General features: G+C 34.9%; 1 protein-coding gene across 6 annotated transcripts in view; it reads right to left on the bottom strand.

Annotated features, from left to right (window-relative positions):
• Nucleotides 1-22,157, bottom strand: part of LOC119078887 (opioid-binding protein/cell adhesion molecule) — a 111,336-nt gene that overhangs the window by 41,790 nt on the left and 47,389 nt on the right. The window lies entirely within an intron of this gene.

Below are 22,157 nucleotides of genomic sequence, written 5' to 3'. Positions count from 1 at the left end.
GACACGAATTTTTCATTTGATGTCTAGCAAGCAGACTGGTGTTTGTAGATCAACGTTGTGGTTCAAGCTGCTTTGTTTCGTGTACGGACAACAATGTGGTGGTTTACGTCAGTTAAGGACGTTATTGTCTGTACCAGTTGTGCATGGAATGTTCACATTGTTCTGAACAGGGTTTATGGTTATTTTCCCATTTTCAATCATTTACCAATCTAGTCATTTACTAGTCATTTCCGAATTTTTAGATTTCTCATCATTTCCTGGTTTCTAATTGTTTTCTGATTGCTAGTCGTTTCCTGATTTCTGGTTATTTCCCAATTTCTAGTAATTTACCAATTGCTAGTAGCTTCTCTGTTTCTGGACATTTGTTGATTTTTGGTCATTCCAAGATTTCTGGATGTTTTCTCATTCTTTCCCGATTTCAGTCTGTTTGCAAGTTCCTAGTCATTTTTGAACTTTTGCAGTTTCTAGTCTTCACTTGTGTCCATCACCTGCTCTCTGAATCTTCGTTCACTCAGTAAAAGATATGAATGTATACGCATCTAATTTAATGCTAACTCCACCATATGTACACATTGAACTGATGACCTCCTGGAGAACTCTATTTCGGCGAGTAGGACGAATGAAAGAATGATTGTGGAATGTGGAATTAGAACTCATAAAGAAGCAATTTCATCACCCTTGCATGAGCTAAGCAGCACGTTTGAGGAAATGAATGCCAGTTGGAGGTCCACAAATATGAGGGTGTTGATGGTCCTCTTATGGAAATCCAAGGATGTAATGTGAACGGAACGAAAGGACAGTAATGAGATTAGTATGAGTTTCATACGACAGGTACTCGCAAAAGTTATAACAGGTGAGATTCGAACGACCAGGTAACTGATTTCTCCTTGTGGCATTATATTGTGTCACATTGTATTGTGTTATACCTCAACATTTTCCGAGCAATGAAAGAGCTCAGATGGTCGGTTCATCTCCCCGCTGCCGTGTAGTTAGTCCGATCACTTGGTCGAGCGACGGTGATTGTTGTTAGTATGTAAGTCTACTGCATACCGAGTAGCGCTTTCTTAGCAATAAGAATTGTGAGTGTAAGATGGAAAACCAAGTGACGACTCCACTGTCAGTGTTTTCACGTTCGAACTCTCTGGGAATGTCCACAGGGGCCAGCTCGGATGTTGCAAGGTCAAGGTCAAGATTATTGTCAAATAGTGTCAAATTCACAAAACTAACCTAAAAGAAATTAAAACTTGAAATAACATTGTGATAAGAATTGTAAAAATGACAGCTTAGTTGACAATGCATCTCAAACGACATTGACTATGATCTTTTAAAAAACCACAGACGGATGTGCGCCTAGCTGTAGATTCATATATGACGTCACACTTCTACTGCAAATGGTTTTTGAGTGATATCCGCTCTTTTGTAAGTATTGTGCCATTTTTTCTATCGAATTTTCGTACGATTGTATCCGCTCTTAAACGTAGCCGAAAAACACTGCTGGACAAGTAAAACGTTCATAGCTCCCAAAGCAGCAACTTTTTGGGAAAACTCCTGAAACACTTATCGACTAGAATCCAAAACTTTATAAATTTGCCGTTGAACCGAACTTTCTAACCATATTTTTGGAGTTATGCTTCTCATAGTTCAATATTTCAAAAAACTGATAGCTCCGCAATAATTTACTAGTAGTAAGCGTAACTTTTTCATGAGTGAGATAACAATAGGTGTCCAATGACTCATTCTTGTCCGAGGATTGGTACGCTTACCCTATGAAAAACCTTTCAAATTAATTTATTAGAATAACGTTCTTGACCCACCCTAAAAATTTCGTCCAATTCCACTCTTTAAGCGATTTTGACGTGTGTTCGCTCGTTGAACTCGTTATCAATTGATACCCAGATTACGAATAGAATAGGTTGCGGGGGCCTAGGGACAAAGAAGGGAAGTCGAAAAGTTCGTGCATTCATGTTCCTCACTGCTGTCGAATTTCTTTTCAAAAAATTTTAGTTTGTGAGGACTTGCGTCACAGCGCCTTACTAACATGGTCATGATATATAGCGACCGACCGTCCTACGTTACACAATTAATTTTTTTTATTATTAAATTGTTAATGATATGAAAATGAAGACGAACGGAAAAATGTTTATATTTGCTGAGGACTCGAGTGAAAAATATTTCTATTTAAAACGAAATCGAACGGTCGGGCATACAGTGGAAAACCGTTTTTCCCGTGGAAACGATGAAATTTATTGTACAAATATTTGAAGGTATTTTTGCAAAGTTTTTTAATTACTTGAAAATTGTATTGTATTTTTTCTTCTCTTGAAAAGCAACCATCTCGAAAAACAAATTTCCTTCACATTTCGTTTTCCAACGAAATTTTATGAACAGAAAAGACGAAAAGTAAAAAAAAGTAAAAATGTTCGCTGAGTGCTCCAAAGGAGAACTGGAATAATAATAATATATAAAGCGCATAGCTTTCTCTATCCACCATTATTACACACTCAGATCTATATATAAAAACAATATATAGTAGCAACTTCCCAGTGTATAATAGTGGCTGCGAGGGCAAGCAATTTAAATAGCTTTTCATTTAGAAATTCTTTAGAGCATTCCACAGATAAGATAAATTGTTGCAGAAGTATGGCATAAATTGAAATATGTTATACGTTATACCAAAACCCGAAAAGCGTATAGCGTTTTATGTTTTATGTTTTACGTAACAACCATTCCCATTCGAGATGTACTCATTCGAAATACACAAGTCAGACATTTGAAGCGGATATCATGGATATAGTAGAATGGTTTCGAACGATATGTTTTAGATTTTAGTTTTGTTAATTATAAAATTGAAAGTGAAAAAGGACTGTGTGGTTAAGTGTGTATATGTTTTATTGTCTATACGTACGGGGGCTCATCTTACTTTGAATATTAGTTTAAAGAACACCAACATTTTAGGTTTTGTATTTTCATCGAAAGGATTCGTCTTGTCTACATCTGTATCTATGTAGATTCTCTCTACGGGAGAGCCCACTAATAAATAAGATTAAATTTTATGTTAAAATATTGGAATGGTTCAATAGCAAAAGGGTTTCAATAAATCAGTGCTTTTTAGGCGAAGAAATTCCAATCTGTGTCTTTGACAATGTGAATATAATTTATTTGGGAAACACGAAGCCCCCAAAATGAAATGGAAGAAAATTGAATATATATCTTCGTATTAGTCGTATTAGTATTGATTTTGGGGCGGTTGATGATGGTTTTACGGGAAAGTTTACGGTCGGGCATGAATATTACCTTCAAATGTGATTTAAATCCTATATTTCATGCAACGTCGGCACATGGAAATGCTGTTTTCGTTTCGGCGTATTTTTACTTGAACGGGATGGGTGTTCATATTTTGATTGACATGAACCGAATACGAATTCAATATGATTTGGGTTTTTAAAAACGTTCCCGTTTGACCTTAACAATCGACATTTTCACATTTGGAAATCGAGCTGCCACACCATAGGATCTGCTGGAGATCGTGATAAGAACGAAATATGCTGTTGAAATAATTGTGACTCAAATAGGTAGTTTTTTTTTTTAATAAATTTATTCAGTTATCATTCCTTAGACTATGCCGTGCGGAATACAATGTACAGCACATTTAGGGTAAAATTTACATATAAAAAATAAAATAAAATTTGAATTACCAAATAGCTGAGACAAAAATAAAATTCTTAAAATAAATCACAGTCATAATGACTTCGTCAAAATATAAATCATAAACAAAAGATGACTAGGAAGACCGACCGTTCACTTGATTCAGTTCACTCAACTTAATTTAATTCAATTTATAAAACAGTACGGAGATGTCACATGGAAAACGTCAGTGCTTTGCAAAACTTTCAGTTTCACCTTTAACTTAAAAGTCCTAAAGCTGTTTAAATGTCTTGTGGCTCTGTCAATATCATTGTATTCAGCAATTGCTGTAGCAAGAGCTGCATTTGTCGAATTAAGAGCCGTTGATCTGGTGGAATTAGGATTGTAAACATGAACTCTCGAATTTCGTCTAGTAGTGCGGTTGTGAACATCGCCGTTCGTGACGAAGTTGAAATTGTTTTTCGTGAGATTGCAGATTAGCTTCCGTACAAAGATGTATGCGTATATCTGTCCAGGCGGTACATTGCTTTAATGCAACGGTTTTGAATCACTTGCAGTTCGGCTAGCTTATACTTTGACTCCGTAAATTGGCATCATATAGGTAAGGTGGCTTTGGACGTATGCGAAGTAGAGCTGCTTTCTCTTTTCAACCGGAACATATCTCCCTTTGCGCCACATCAGTGAAATGAACGGAGTAATTTGCTTTTTCACATGGTCAACGTGATCACGAAATGATAGATCTTCATCGATGACCAGGCCGAGATATTTGTATTTCCGCAACCGACTTATCGACACTCCGTCAACGATGACATTTAGATCATAGTTTCTGGCTCGTCCGAAGGTCACGTCAATGTCACATGTCACAATCACCAGCCTTGTGAATCAATTTGAGTCATAGAGTTGAAACAGGTAGCGATTGTCAATGCGAGAAAAACCATTGTTGACTTCAGTAACTGTACCGGGACTTTGTCGAAGCGGGACTTTGTTGATGTCATTTCGTCAGCAAACCGGCTAATTTTCAAACAGAATTGGAGGTATGTGCATGGATGGCAACAGTAAGCATCTCCGACCTGGTGTTTCCAGTTTAGCCACTCACATTCGCTCAAATTAACCTGTTACAGACGGCTTCCATCTGCTATCGACTACTACAGCAATAATAAACGAAAAGCATCGACAAATGAGGTCTCATATAGCAAAAAAAGCGTGGTCAAAACAAATGAAGTAAAAGATTTGTGAAAACAATCTTTGAAAATCTTCGATCAAATGATCGTAAATAATCGTAGATAGTAAAACTGTTAATATGCTTGCCGTCTGTGACAGGTTAAAGAACTGCGCAGAACTAGGATGATTCAAATTTGTGTGAAAATATATTTCAACTACAATTCGGAGTCCCTCTAACCATTGTGGAAACGTTTGACGAGAAATAAAGATTCACATAAAAAAATTTGAGAAAACTAATTTTGTAGCCTAGCGGGGGATCAAGAAAACAAAATGGTCGTTCATCAAAATAAATTCCAAATTAACTTTTACACAATTATAAAAGTTCGACCGTTGAATGCTGATGCCTCGAAGAAAGTTTAAATTTTATTGGAAAATTGCCTAGCCGAAAAAATTGTCGAGTGAGAGACTGGTGGTTGATAGTGTAGCCTGCCCTTAACTACACTTTAAAATCAACGCCCAGTTTTTCCAATGAATGTACAAACCAGGTATGGTCTGTTCATACAAACCGGAGGACATAGCTATTTCATATAAACAAACTCACCTAGATACAAAGTTTGACATTCGACTATACCTTGTGTTGACGTTCATTGAGTTTTTCTAGATTAAAACTTTTAAGAAAAAATTGTAAAAATTCAAATTTTTCCAAAAAATATAGGCAACATCTGTGAACTTTAAACCATCCTGGAGCTAAACACTTTTCTACTTAAAGATATTTTATGTGCAAGAAATACTTCCAGGCGACACCGAGTGAATTTTAAAATATTAGAATCGATATACCTGAACGTTATGAAGAATTATGGTCTTTCGATCTCGGGATCATCTGCTTTCATAAACGGCTGCAAAAATAAGGGATGAATTCTGGCTAATTTGACCTAATATTATAATAAATACGTAAAAACTAACGAAGTAATAGATTCTTTGAACAAAATTTCGCGATTTATCCCAAACGAAAGATGTAGAAGATTCACTGTGTCCGATTTAAATTATGATTCTGTGCACTTGCAGCTTTTAGAAGGTTATAGAAGTAGTAAAGTTGAATCTCTAAATTCTTTTGTTAAACGTTGATATCTCATTACATGAAATGAATAATTGAATAATTGAATAATTAATAATCATACAACTGTGGAAGTTACAGTCTCACTACTGTAAAAACTATTCAAGCATGCCATCTTATACCCATAAAACATCACACAGCATTCGTCCATGTCAGATTGACGGTGTTAAGAGCTAAGCATCTCATTCTTCAACCTAATTGGATGAAGATTAAAAATCAATCAAACTGACCGCCCACGACAAATTGGCACAAAAGTTCTTGATTGGATTCGCAAAATGCCTTTTTCGAAATTACCATTTTCCACTGGATGATTTAACAACTGACTTTCAACTTTCGCACCGTATCATACACCACCATTTATTGCCTCATTTGTGGCGTCTTCGTTTCATAAAACTAGCTAATAAATTGTTAAAATTACAAATATAATTTACGAGCCACTTCATTTCGCTGAATAATAAATCGAAATTCAAAAGTTAGCAGCACATTCACACTTGCACACGAACGCCACATACTAAGCGGTACAAAATTTTGATTTTTTTTTGTTCTTTTTTTCGCCTCATATACCTCTTCCCGTTTAACAATATTATTCATCGTCTTGCAGCACCATATAATTTCGTGTTATATGCACAACTTTTTAATACAATAATCAATTTGAATCAGTGTTATAGTTACGTATACTCCAAATATATAATTATTATCTAGAATCCGATAAAGATAAACAGAGAAAGGTGTGAATTGAACGAAACGAACTTAATATTTTGAGAGAAGTAAAAAAAAAACAATTTTATAAAATGCAATAACCGTTTTTACAATATGAAATAGATTAAGATGATTAAATCGATCACGAGGTCAATATATTCAATCGACCTAATTGTTATTCCACTTTGTATTATATATACGAAATTCTTTGTAAAACATTTCTTCTTCAGTCTTAAAATTGCTAAGAATTATTTTCTGCTTGGCTTAGCCTGAAGAAATGGTAATGTACGTAACGATCATATTTCGAATTCGATAAAAAGTGGTACGGTTCAGGGAATAGGTTTAACATTAATATTGGCTTTTGATATCCACCCATGTTTTCATTTTTAATTTTTTGGTAAGCGCTCCCTTTATAGAAATGGTAATTTTGTTTGGATGTGATATGCTCTGCTATTTAGATAGTTAGAGTTTTTGTTTAGAAGCATTGGAAGCGATAAAATGAACATTTACACATCCTCTAATACCATATCGTTACGGTGTTGCAATCGCCTGTCAAGGTTCTGAAAGAAGAGATGAAGCATAAGGTGGCTAGAACTTGATCGGCTCACACACAATTTGCACACGAATCTCTTCTTTTGGGTTCGAAGGAGGAGAGTCTATCGCACTCAACGAGTCAGATTTTTGAATAATTGTCGACTTACAGTCGACGACTCTGAAATAAGTTATTCATTTGGTTCCAGCTGGTTCACTCATACAAACAAATCACCTTTGACATCTTTGTACGGACTACCACGAGCGTAACTATTTCAGCCGTGCTTTTTATAACTGTTTTATATAACGCAGGCGAGAAAATTGTCATTTTCTCACCTCAGCTGAATCATCGGAAGTCTTTGTTCTGAAAAACGTTGTGTTGCCCTTGGGAACAAAGTAGAAAATTTGTGTGAGTTAAACAGCTGTAAAAGGGATCTGGCGAACTTTTTCCGCAAAATTCTAGAAATTTTATGAAATATCACGAATTTTCGTAAAATTTAGGGATTTTCTGGTCCGTGATATTTGAGGAAATACCTTGTTTTTGCAATGCCAGATACACGCGAAGTGTGTGAAATGCTAGAGTGAAATTCAGGTTTAAAAATGTGATAAATTGTGAAATAATCAAGTAAAAGATTTCAAATAGTTCTCTTCAAGAAATGAAGTAATAGATGCGACAGGAAAACTACTGATATGTATCGTATTCCGTAAAAATTAAAAAAATCAAGAATTTTCAAGAATGTCAATGACTTTCAAGAAATTTATAATTCCCTTGACTGAAAGTCATGGGTCTTACGGATGATAAACACTCTAAAATGTTTGTCACACAATGTTCACTACTATGATTGAAAATACATGAATGTATTACCAAAAACATTAAATACAGAAAATGTTTGTCACACTTTGTTCATTCCTTGATAACACGATAACTCGAATAATTTTCAATGGATTTCCAAAAACTTTTTTTTATTCGACGGGTAATTAAATTCCTGAGGTTAAGTTGGAAGACGGGCTATAACGGACGGCTGATCTCTGAGATATTCCCAAAAGAATTTTTGTCTTGTCGCTTGATAACACGATAACTCGAGTAATTTTCAATGGATTTCCAAAAACTTTTTTTTTGTTCGCACGATAACTCGAGTAATTTTCAGTGGATTTCCAAAAACTTTTTTTTTTTGTTCGACGGGGAATTATATTCCTGAGGTTAAGTTCGAAGATGGGTTATAACGGACGGGTGATCTCTGAGATATTCCTAAAGGAATTTTTGTCTTGGCGCTTGATAACACGATGATAACTCGAGTAATTTTCAATGGATTTCCAAAATTTGTTTTTTGTTCGACGGGGAATTACATTCCTGAGGTTAAGTTCGAAGATGGGTTATAAAGGACGGGTGATCTCTGAGATATTCTTAAAAGAATTTTTGTCTTGTCGCTTGATAACACGATAACTTGAGTAATTTTCAACGGATTTCCAAAAACTATTTTTTGTTCGACGGGGAATTACATTCCTGAGGTTAAGTTCGAAGATGGGCTATAACGGACGGGTGATCTCTGATATAATCCCAAAAGAATTTTTGTCTTGTCGCTTGATAACACGATAACTTACGTAATCCTCAACGGATTTCCAAAAAAAAACAGATTATCTGTCTAAATAATAGTCTCCTTATCATACGGAGTAATTTTCGACTTTCCAAGAAAATTTTGTTTGATAAGTACTGAAATAACTCGGGTTAAGTTCGTTAATGGAAAATACTGAAGTAATAATCTGTTATTTATTCCGAAAAGACTTTTATGTGTCATTTATTGTTGTCTATGCTAGAAAAAAAATCGACGAGTGTGAACTTTGCGGCCAGAGCGAAGCGAGGGCCTTAATGACACGTGTTTCATACTTTATTCATGATCAAATAAGGCCGAGTTGCAGTAGATTTAATTGCTAAAAAAATTCTCATAATTTAGAAAATTTAAACGAACGTGAGCTTCCATAATTTTTTTTTTTAATCGACTAGGACTGAAATTCATGAGGCTTAGGTTTGTAAATGGAAAGTATTGGAGTAACAATCTAGACTTTATTTCGAAAAGACTTTTTTGAGTGATTCCGTGGTAGTTGTTTGTATACAAAAAATTGAACAAGTGTGGACTTTGCGGCCAGAGCGAAGCGAGGGCCGTAATCCACACGAGTTTCATTTTTGTTCAATACATAATCAAGAAATCTTTTCACCACCATTTATAGCAGATAATGGGACTTTCTGAAAAAAAAAATTGGAATATAATAAAGCGAATGCGCAATTTATAAGAAAATAAGAAGTGCGCAGATTCTCGTGAATTTAAGATTTCGTAACTTGACAGTTGTCATCTTAAAAGTTACGAATCGTATGGACATTCGCATTAAGGTGACAACTGGAATTCTTAAATTCACGAGAATCGGCGCCCAGAGTGCAGATTGTCGTATTTTCGTAACTTTAAAGAATTCGTAACTCGACAGTTCTTGTAGGATTTTATACACGCAACCGTCAAGTTACGAATTCAGTCAGTCAAGAGACCTGACCCACCCATAAGGTGGGGCCTAGTTTTACAGTACCGCCTTTTCCATTTGGGCAAAATGGGCAAATGCCCGTAGCGCCCGAAGTAGATCAAAAGAAATTGGCGCCCGAAATCTTAAAAAAAAAAAAACTTTAACAAATTGGCGCCTATTTTTCCAATTGCCCGATGGCGCCCAAAAGCTAAAGACGGCACTGTAGTTTTAATAAATTTCTTCATAATTTCCTCGTGGGCAAAATTGGTGAAAGAATTTTCGAGGTCGTGTTCTGAACATTTTTGGAATTTTTTGAAGTAATACAACTGAATGAATACTGTGATCTCTTTGAAACAGTCAAGACAATTTTTTGGAAATTATATCATCAACAGAAATATGTACAAATTCAACAATTTTCATACAGGTTTGTGTTGTATACAGCCTTGATTCTCTCATCAGCACAGAGGAATGATTTCTCATTTGAAACAAAGAATCAAACAAATGAACCAATTTTCAAAAATACCGAAACGATACCATTTAAACCCCTAATCGATCTACGAAATATCCAAAATTGTTGAATTGTGTTATCCTAAAAAAAAATACTTTATGATAATTGACCTAGCACCAATCTTGTCATTCGTATAAATTGTTTTGTTGAAACAATAATTGACTTAAATTGACTGAAAGGTGACATAATTGTCAAGATATCCTGGCGTCACGTGCAAATCATTAAGATTAGTTGAGCAGATTATATAAATTTATTATGACAAACCATGACAAAAAGAAAATCCGAAAAAAAACGTACAACGTAAAAGAATCAAAATCTCGTTGTGTACCGTAAAAACCTAGAAGATTATTTCATCCTCTTTTACGGTATTCGGTTGTATAAAGCGTGTGTTGTGTGTATATATATCCATATCGAATATCCACCTTTTATGAAGTTGGTAATTTATGTTATGTTCCACCTTTTGTAGAATGTGAACTACTCCTGTTTATATTTACGTTAAAACTTTTAGACACAACACCGAACAACAGATAGAGAGAGTGTATTCGTCTTTATTGCCATTCTCATACCATAAATTATGGAAAAAAGGATAATAAGGTTAAAATGAATTAAGAAAACATACATACAATACGAGCTGCTTTTATCTTGTCGTTCGTTTTATTTCGACTTTTTTCTTTGAGTGGCTATACGATTTTTTGTTTATTTCAATTGTTATTGTTATAGTGGCAGTTCTTAGAATGGGGGATAGAATTTTTCACAAATTATTTGTAATCGACGTAAGACATTATTGAAGTCATCAATGTTCCTAGTCAATTAAGTCTTTCCAGTTTATGATATTTTGGCGCAAAATTTGAAAATGCCTTAGCTAATTCAATTGCACCAAAATATCATAAACTAAGAATCATAATTGACTCGAAACATCGATGACTTTTAAAATTCTGATAAATCTGAAAATTGTGTCTTCTTTTAAGGTGAACAAAATGTAGATACGAAGCACGTTAAATGAATTTCAGATTTTAAATTCCAGAAATTTTTATGCGCTACGTTTTAGTTGACTTTAGTTGATTAATTCACAAAGATTATCAAAAATTGCCAACATTTTTCGCGATATTTGTATAATTTTTGAGCCAGTAAACGAAAGAGAAATGTTGGGATTTGTTCTGGAATCTTTAGAATTTGTGTGAAGCAAGTTCCTTAGCAGTACAATATTTAAAGAAGGCAGGATGTGATAGTTGATCGAACAAAAAGTACGATTGCTACAGCGTCTATTGCCTTTGAGGTTTAAACTCATTTTATTTGCAGGAATTCTCTCGGAATATTTTTTTGTTTCCTCACAACGATTTCATGCTATTAGAACTGTATGTTCATCCGATCGAGGTGGACTCTACATGTTAGAGTAAATGTTTGCCATGTCAACGTTTTTCGGAAATTAAAACAAAGACAGAATCAGCCTATTCAAAACGGCGCGAAATGAAACAAATTTCAGTTTTCTTTTAATTAGCTGACGTGACATGTCCTGGCGTGTACTTATCGACACAATCGACAGTACTTGATCTAACTACAATTTTACCGATTTTTTTCCTGTTTTTTTTCCCTGGATATAGTCCTCAGAATGGATTAACCATCTAATTCAGCGAACTTCAAGAGTCAGAATCACTTTTTAGGGATTTAAGAAATTCTAGCTAAATTAAATTCTTTATAGTTCATGACAGAGAGTTTCACCGAGTTGTCTCACAGACTATCATAAATATTTTATTCGAAGATTCAGACCGCACAAAACTTCTCGTAAACAATAAAATTTTCACATCTCTATCAGCAACAAAACCCACTGTTCCATTTGAATGGAAATGGATCAGCCGACATTTATGACTCCATATGGTTCCCATGTCTAATTTGCCTATATATACCCAGAAGCAACGCAACCAAAAATAAATTGCACAGTCATTGTAACAGACGTGTTGTGTTAACCTTTTATTTAAATTGTAAAGGATTATAATTTCGGTATTGATATCCTTATACACCACTCTTAACCTTGTGCGTTTTAGAGCAATTTCTTCTTTTTTTCTTTGTATGGAATTGTTACCTGAAGGTAATCAAAAAATTACAATGAAGATGTTGCAAGCCAAAAGAATGACTTTGAATAAATTTTGATTTTTTTCCCATCTTCATTAATAAATTAGATGGCGGAAAAGGATATTTTAATTTCCTCTTTCTTATGTCATAATCAGACTACTTCCGTTTGTTGTGCTATTACAATCAATTTTGAACTTATGGTGGGCTTCTACATATTTGTCACAGGATTCTAATTTAGGTCACAGACGTGTGACCTTTGAACCAATGCAACTAGATTTCGTAGATACTGTTACAAGATTGTTGCTTAAAGGTGTTATTATACGCACACTTATGTTGACCTTGACTTAGGTTGTAAGGATGTGATCTAAACAAAAAAACAATGATTCAACAGCAATTAGTGACTTGTAAATTGTCGAACTTAGCTAGCCTCTTAAAGTAGTTGTAAAAAAGTGAGTCTGGCAACGCTGCAGTCAAGTGTAGCTACTTGACTACTTTTGCCACTACTTCAACTCCTAGTAAAAATCCTGAAGTAGTTGTAAAAAGGTGTATCTAGCCTACAATCTAGCTTTGGCTGCAGTGTTGTCAGACTTAGTTTTTTGTGACTCAGTTACTTTAGATACCACTTAAACGGTACGGACTTCTTTTACACATATCTGTGTCGACCGAATGGCCGATACTGCGCTTGGTTACGATTTTATAAGTGGAACAGTTTTTGTGTGTTTTATACTCCTATCGACCGGCAAATGGCCGTCTATATCTGACTATGGATAGAAAATCAAATGCCAATCACTTTGATAAGGTCAGACGTGTTGATCGGCCTGTCACCTAAACTAGATTTTCACCGTCAAAAGTAGAATAATTCCAATGTCCAGACGAGCAAAAACTCTGTATTAATTTGAAAATTTAATAAAATCCCATTCCGAATATGGATCGGCTCCACAAAAATATTAATTATAAATTCAATCAATATCACAAAGTATCGCATACCACAGTTATTAATGAGCTTTAATTATTAAAAATTTCATTATATATATATGTCCTGCGAACGAAATTGATTTTTTTTTCTCCTTAGAAGATTTTTAACTTCATAAGCAGCTAAGAGCCAAAAGTAACATAATGCAAAGACAAACAAAAAAAGATTTGTCTTTGATTTTGCATTGAAATATTTTGAGTATAACAAATATTTATGAAATCATAACCGAGCAAAAAAATCGCATAGTTTATGGATGGAATCTTCTTTTATAGATGGTTTGGTTGGTAAAAGATTTATACGAAAGACAATTTGATTTCGGAACGTGTACAAATTTTCGATGATTTTTTGTTTTTGTGTGTGATGAACTTAGTCGATTAAAGTCGTCAGACTTGACTGGATGGAAATGAAAATTATTGAAAAAAAGATGAAGAATTTATGTAATAGATTTGTTAATAATTTTATCTGACACAATCTTCATAAAAGATATTGATGCGATCAGACTTATGGATTATTATTTTTTTCATTTCAATTTTTACGAAATTTTACAAATATTGATTAGTTTGAAGAATTTGAAAAATGCAGAAAACTAAATCGTACACAATACTCATATTCATATATACATTTCCTTCCACATTGATGTAATTTACCTGCAGTGTCATTGATGAGGGACGAGGAGATAGATTGCAATTGTAAAACTAATCTTTCAGAAGCGGCTACTGCTACCAACAACAACGACAAGATATTGAAGTGATTGATTTTGTATCAGACACTAGAATAGGGCTCAGATCAAGTTCAGCTCAACTTGATTTATTTTATAATAAGTTTTCAGGTTTAACTTGAACCAGACCAGTTTTGGATCAGGTTTCTTACTTCAGGTACTGGTCACCCTGAAAATGTGCCGAATTTTTCAGAATTAAAATTGTCTAAAATAAGCACTGCTGTAACGATCCGAATATATTACTAAGTTTTGTGAATCTTCGTTCTTGATGGGGGGCACTTTAGTGCAGAATTTAAATTTGAGATTTATGATCATTGAGATATTTTTGGTGCTTTGCACTTACGACTCTCAAATTTAGAGTCTCAATGACTCTCAAGGGACTGAGTTGAGCTTCTACAAATGTCAAGCTTATCGCGTCGCGATATAATAAATAAATCTGTTAATTATTCATTTCGAAGTATCGCTCAGTGAAATCTTTTACTTCTTTTGGTTCAGTACACATTTCACTATAATAAGACTATTTTAACCAGAGGTCCGGCTTATTTTTGTCGATGCTATCGATAACAGATGATTAGACTTTCCTCTAAGAGTTATCAGATCGTCCTAAACAATTACGTTTAAATACTGTTCTTCGTGAGCTGAGTTTTGCATGAAAAAAGTTTGTTGTAGGAATATCTGTACGAGTAAACATTGAACATCCGCATATGTTCGACTGATTCATGAATACAAATTATTAATTTGTCGTTGCGCTCGGTCAACTTGTTTTTGGACACGCACACATCTCGATTTCAATTATTTAATTTATAATTAATAATATTCGTAAACATATGAAAATTAATTGATTTCATATCGAAATATTTTACGATCGTAATTATGTTGTCGAAAAAGTTTTTGGGGAACGGTTACAAAACAAAACATGTTGGTCGGTATAAATAGTGAAAATTTCATTATGTTCATTATGCGCACAATGTCGCAATTTCAACGTTCGATATGGTAAATTCAAATTGGAATTGCTGCTAGCTGCACTATATTATACTGGTGTCGTGCATATTGTTTTCGAACTTTTAGAATTAATTTGAGAGAGTTTACTCTGTCAATCGAAATAGCAACAGCAACCAACATATTCACAAAAGGACTTCGCCTGACTGTTCGTTTTTTCTTTTTGCTATGTCGTTCGTATATTTTCTATACAAAGAACTCATCTTTATACTTTAAGCATTAGGCCGACAACACACGAGAAATTTTTAGTTGTCTGATTTGTAGCATACACTGTAGGCTTTATAGTGTAATTGGTAGCATCGTTAATTTTGTAAATCAGTTAATGAACACAACATTTAGCACAGCAATGGGAGTCGAAGTCGTACCGCTGGCAACGAATTTGGAAATACACTACCCAAGGATTGCAATCATTTCGTGAAATTGATTCTATTAAATTCACCAAATTCCTGAAATTTTTCAAAATCCTTTAAATTCTCTAAATTCTTAAAACTTTTGAAAATTTCTTTAAAAAAATGCTGAAAATAGGCCATGGGCTAGGATAAGATAGGCGGGAAAGGTGTTGCTTTCCAAGCATCTAAACCACAAATTGGCATTCTGTGCATACCTATATTTTAGAGAGATTTTACAATTTTGAAGAGTAAATCGTATGATCGATCTATTATAACATAGGTGTCGCTAGTAGTTGATATTTTAGAATCACGATTGTGAACTATATAAGTGACATTGAGGAATATAATCAGAATTTTGGAGACAGCAGATACTGATCCCTTACGATTAGGACTAACTTCATGAAAACCCTAATCAGACCAGGAATCGACTGAATTTGTGACGTTCGACTGAAAAGCTACACACACATGAAGTATTCACTCGAACGGCAAAGTATTTACTGACGTTAATACGTAGCACACGTCTTACTCATAACAGATGGGCCGCAAGGCACAATATATGCGGCACAATATATACGCCTGTCCTCACCAAAAGAACCAACAACTGAAACTCCTCAAAAAGCGTGCCGTTAATTATTAACAATTTTTTAACCTTTTGCAAAACACACCCATCCAACCAACGGTCATGGGTTCCTGATTAACTAAACTAGAAACCGTAAACAAAACAATAAAAACGTTACCATATGGCACACACAAAAACATTTAAAAATCATCGACGAACATTTTTACATGTAGACAACGATGTACAAGGCATTGACAAACATAATTTGCACTGTGTATGCTGAACAAAATGCTTGTGTATAGTGTGAGCATTAGGTATGGGTTTTTTTTTCTTCTCTCGATCGGATAAACCCTGTAATTTTGCAACAGAATATCGCCCATTTTTAACAGGATTGGTTGATTATTGTTTCAATCCATCAAAGATGAAAGAAAACAAAAACGAAATTCTGTTCGGTTCTTCATTATTATTGATTGATTTGATGTACTTCTTGGATATTTTCATAAATGGATATGTGATTTATTAAATGACTTTAGATCTAATCACTATGATTATGATATTTTTGAGGAATCAGTTTTTGCGAGTTTATAGGGAAAGAAAAGTTACCTGTGCCGCTAAATGATGTAGGAATTATATTAGTAGAAATGATGGATAAGTTGGGTGCATTTATGTAGCAAAAAAATATGATTTGGAACTGAGAGATGTCGTTTCACCACTGTATGCCACAGAATCGTTTAATTTTCGAATTCAAAAAACGAACTCAATTCTTTTTCATTTTTATTTAAATTCAAATGATTTTATTCCATTGGATGAATGACCATATGGAGTGTTCGCATTATGCATTGCCCTGTTATTACATTTCCTTGCATTTAGCATATGGACATGGACACAATGCAATTCGTTTCAAAATTGAAAGAATACATTTTCATTGAAAGAATCTTTTACAGCTCCAGCTTTCACTTTTCATTTTTAGCTTAAATGTACGCCGTTAATTGCGAATGGTTCATAAAAATCCGTTGTCGATTTCTTTCCAATTTTGGTGCAGAGATTTAATTGAATACATTTTCGGACGAAATAACAGCTTCTGTTGTAGATCTTTGTGAAAAACATTTGTGTGAAAAATACGTAGAATTCGTAATGAATAGATGGTTCTAATGGCAAGAGCATTCGCTATGGGCAATGAACCGTACTACGCCCACAACGACACAACGTACATTTAAAATACAACTAATTTTCGTGAAACACCTATCAGAACTTTAAAGAAACGAAGTAATAGATTTACTGAAGTATCTTGATATCTCGTATTACGATGAGGAAAAGATACAGTAGTCTACTAATATTGGTAATATCTCAATACACTTGCCGTTTGTAAAAGTTTATTCAAAAACACCTATCGAATAGCACAATTTTCTGCACCATAATACTATACTTAGCCACCGAAAACTAATCACCTGCAAATCATATTCGACTATAATGTTATTGACAAAGTATTTGATTGCTTCAAGTTGTGATTGTTTTCTTCAGTCTTCAAAATTGTTGATCAACTGTTTGTTGATAGTTTTGTTTTCTGCTTTCCATCATATTCGTCATCAATGTACCATAAATGTGTTGACAATTTTGATTCGATTTAAAAGAACTTTCGGTTTAAATGCATCGACAAACATGAACTCAACTTTTACACGAGCGTAATATCTCTTTCGTTCGACTTTTTCGGACGTTTGTAGCTTCTGTTATCGACAGCAACGACAAAAGTAAGCGGTGAGCTCTAGTTAAAGGGGTTTCAAATAGCAAAATGAATGTTTAAACAAATGATGAAGTGTAAGAGGCTAGCGGAAGCAACTGAAGGTGCACTCTGACCTGTGACCGCCGCTAGTTCTCGAGGTCGAAACAGCTTTTCTTTTTTCTTTTTTTATTTACTTTTTGTGATTTGCGGGTAAGGGAAGAGCTATCGCTCTGTTTGTCATTCCAAAGGATGTTTCTCCGAAGGTTTTTTGCTTTGAAGTTCAATAAATGTGAAAAGAAGTCTTGTTTTGGTTTCTGTTTGCGGAAATCCGGTTCTTGCAATTTGCGTCTCTGAGCTTTTCGTCTCAGGTTAAGCAAAATTGGTATGTAGGAAATTGGATAAACTGATTAGTGTCACTAAAACTAAATACACAATTAATTTCATCAGCACAATAAGTGAAAAAATACTTGCTTAAAAGCTGATGAGTACGAATTTTGGAGAGGGACGCTAAAACACGTCCGTTCTCCATGACGATCGTACAGCCCCTTTACATATATTATATTTTCACAATGCACTATCTCGACTAGATAGTGTCTCAATTTTCCGCTTGGCTACGATGAATAATAAGCTTCACAATGCAGAACAAAGAACAAAAATTTAAAAACTTTGGTGTGGATGCCAACGGCCAGTAGCAGGTTTCGCGTAATCGACAATGCATCCGTTTAACAAGTTTGAAATGACATTGGCCTCTCTATTGTTTTTACTGATTTGTGACCTGGAACAGTTTGCTCTACTCAGACCCGAAACTGTAAGTTAAAACAAAACCAAAAACAAACAGAGAAAATGGAAGATGTGACAACATAGAATTTTCATCAAACATTAATCGAAACAAATTAAACAAACGAAGTAATAGATTGTATATGTGTTGTCATAAATATACAAAAAATGTGTGGACAAATTGATTCGATTTAAAGGAACTGCTTTGACCGATAACTCACAAGCAATTTTGCGTTGATGGGATCGAAAATAATGCTGCGTTTACCATTGTTTAGCCTGAGGTGAATATCGAATTACAATGGAAAACGCAACAATACTAGGGAATTCTTCCTTCTACAAAGTGTGAAGTAAAGGCGGATTGTATGTACGATCCTAAGGAATTCATCCTTTTACGAAATGTACGTAAAGGTAGTTTGATCGATCTTAGAGAATTCGTCCTTTTACGAAATATTAACGTAAAGGCCTGCTCGATCCTGAGGATTTCATCCTTTTACAAATGCTAACCGCACCGAGTGCCAATAGTCTCTTTATAATACTGTGGCTAATGGCACCGGGTGCGATTAGCATTTGTATAATAAAGAGACTATTGGCACCCGGTGCGGTTAGCATTTGTATAATAAAGAGACTCTTGGCACCCGGTGCCATTAGCCACAGTATTATAAAGAGACTATTGGCACCCGAGTGCAAATAGTCACTTCGTCGTCGAAAATCGAATTTAAACCACTATACGCTATCTAGACAAGATAACGTTTCAATTTTCCGCTTGGATTGAACGAATAATAAGCTGCACAATGCAGAGCAAATTACAAAAAGTTAAAAGTGTTGATGTCAACGGCATAACAGCGGCACTTAAAATATAAATAATCTAATCACCTAACGACTAACACTGATCGCCCTGGTTAATCGAACTGAAATTGATCATATCCGAACAAGAAAAGAGTTTTCATGTATCACCATGATTAGAGTTGAAGATATAAATCTAATCACCGTGATTACCGACAAGCTATAAGTACATGCGTTACATCTGTAACGATAATCATATCAGCGTATTGCGTAATCGACGATGCATCTACATAACAAGTTTAAGGTGCTATTGGCCTCTATATTGTTTTTACTGATTTGTGACCTGGAACGTTTTGCTCTACTCAGACCCGAAACCGTAAATTGAAAGAGAAAAAGAATTGAAGTTCACAATAAAAATTTAACTTTGCATTCCAGAAAAACAAATTTGTTTTAGATCGAGTACAGTGCTCCACGACCAAGCCAGAATTAATCAATTCTTACCGGTGCGATATCAAAAGAATCAGTAGGAGGAACATAAAAATTGATTTCGAACTACGTGCCAAGCGACCAGTATATATGATGAATCGTTGTGTGTTTAACTACAAGTTCAATGGAATCGTATACAACAAATTTCCCATCGATCGCTGGGAAAGTCTGTGCGAATTTATCGATGGGAAACGAGAGACAACCTTTTTCTTGAATTGGATGATGGCGAACATACTAATAGTCTCAAATTTGAATCATTCATGTCCGTTCACAGATGTCATCTTTAAGACGAATAACATATCGCTGGACGAGGCATTTACATTTGATCAATCAATTTTTCCATCTGGTTCTTATCGTTTAGATATAACATTTGCGGACGAGAATCGAGTCCCACTTCTGGATATGTTGATGTACGGTCGGGTTGCGGAGCACTACCTAGAAAAAGTTTAGACATTTACGTCGATAAAGCTATTGTTGAGCTCAATATCAAATGGATTTTCGCTGTATTGCTTCGAGGGACCTTTTTGTAAACAGCCTTCCGACATCGGACCCATATTCCTTCGTAGATTTTTAATGTGATTAAGTGTTGAACCCGAGAAACCAAAACCACTTTCAAAAAATTTCGGCTCATGTATAGCCAGTGCGTGGTGATCGAAGACCGAAAAGTGTATTTTTCTTTCGTGAGTTTCTTCTACAGTCGACAAATAACTTGGCCGTCAGTGGAGTCAATGGTAAGTCGAGGTGACGTAGTTACAGTGCAAACCCACTCTGATGTATAAGTAGTTCAAAACGTGGAAAAATTTGACTACATTGTCCTCGTGATACGAAATTTTGGCAACCAATGTGCCAAGACCGATCTGAAATAGTAAGTCTGAGTAGTCTGAGAAGTCAGTAGTGTTCTAAGCAAAAACGATCCACTGGCTACACACATAAGCCAAAAATTGTTTGAAAGTAGTTTTGGGTTCTAGGATCAACACCTTACCAGGCACGTAAAAATGCGACTCCTCTGGAAAATTGGTCCAATTTCGGTAGGCTGATTGAAGAAATAATTTTGTAACAATAATAAATTGGTAAGGGCAATGAAGGTCACTTTGGTAAAAGTTTTGTATGAAGAAAATAAAGAGAAAAAATTGTTAAAAAAGATTCTTGCCGACGTTAAAACTACGGATCGTAGATCCGCTCTAACTAGAAATGAGTAAGCTGTCCACTGACCATTGCCACATGTCCATGGGTATGGTCTCTTTCATAAAACGTACACGCCCGGTAAATTTATTACTTATTTATTGGCAGTGAATCAAATAGCGCGACATATATGTTGTGAAATTATACTGTAATACTTTTGTTAATCTGTATCACATGCACTTCGTGTGCTTAAATAGTTGAATTTATAGGTCAAAGACTTACGGTAAAATAATCGAAACGCTTCAAACCAAAGGAGCCAACGATGGTCGGTCGAGAGTCCAAAGATCCAAATGTGTACGGTAATCGAATGCGGGGAATAATTGACCAATATTAGATGACCAAGGGCGGGATTCAGAATCGGACCAAGGCAAGAATCGACCAAAAATACATTCCAATGATAGACCAATACGAGTGAAAGAACTTTCTTTCTGAGTAATTTTTAACAAAGTTCAAAGTATTGCAGAAGCTTTTATAATTCTTTTTGATCCCATGAAGGGAGACGGTAAAAAGAGGTCGAACAATGTTAGCTTAATCTATTTATGGTATCGGCGGACCAGTATAATTCAGTGTTGGGATAATAATAAAATTCAATAATGGCGCGTCTGGAAGGATACAATGCAATTACGACAGATGTCGGTGGTTGTTATAGCGCGATGTTTAAATGTTGTTTGAATGTTTTAAGTGTTATTTGAATGTGCTTTGTTCGTATAATGCTTCCTTAACCTAATTTACAAAGTTTTTGTCCCATGAGCATATTCAACGTTAAAATAGAAAAGGATTTAGATCGATACGTTTAATGTAATTGAGATAAATCATATAATGCGAGCCATCACATTATAATACATTAATTTAGAATAATCTTTTGGTATTCAAGAATCTGTTAGTGTCTTCTTGAACACTTTTGGTTTTGAACTGTCAGGTCCTTGGGTGGAAAAATGTACTCGTAGCAACAATATTCCGGGTGAATAGGCAATAAAACAGCATACATTGGATGCTGTTTGGTAGTTCATTACACTCGGAATCAATTTTGTGAACTCGCGAACTCACTCGTGGGGTTTTAAGCAACTCGCTTTGGACACGGTTATTTTGAGTCGTGTAGTTACATACCTCGCCTTCGGCTCGGATATGCAAACTCTACACTTGTAACCGCTTAAAACCACACTTGTGAGTTCGGCTCGTATCACAAAATTGATCCCTTATGTAATGAACTACCTCCGCAGCATCCAAGGTAATCTACTATTACCGTAGTACAACCGAATTGGGGAAGACCGATAGAGCTTAAGAATCTTCCCCGATCTTCTCCATAATAACATTCAGGCATATTAACAGTTTTAC

The sequence above is a fragment of the Bradysia coprophila genome, unplaced genomic scaffold, assembly GCF_014529535.1.
Source record: "Bradysia coprophila strain Holo2 unplaced genomic scaffold, BU_Bcop_v1 contig_297, whole genome shotgun sequence".
NCBI classification, from domain to species: domain Eukaryota; kingdom Metazoa; phylum Arthropoda; class Insecta; order Diptera; family Sciaridae; genus Bradysia; species Bradysia coprophila.
The sequence above is the reverse complement of the archived record's forward strand: the minus strand, read 5'-3'. Positions and strand labels throughout refer to the sequence as shown.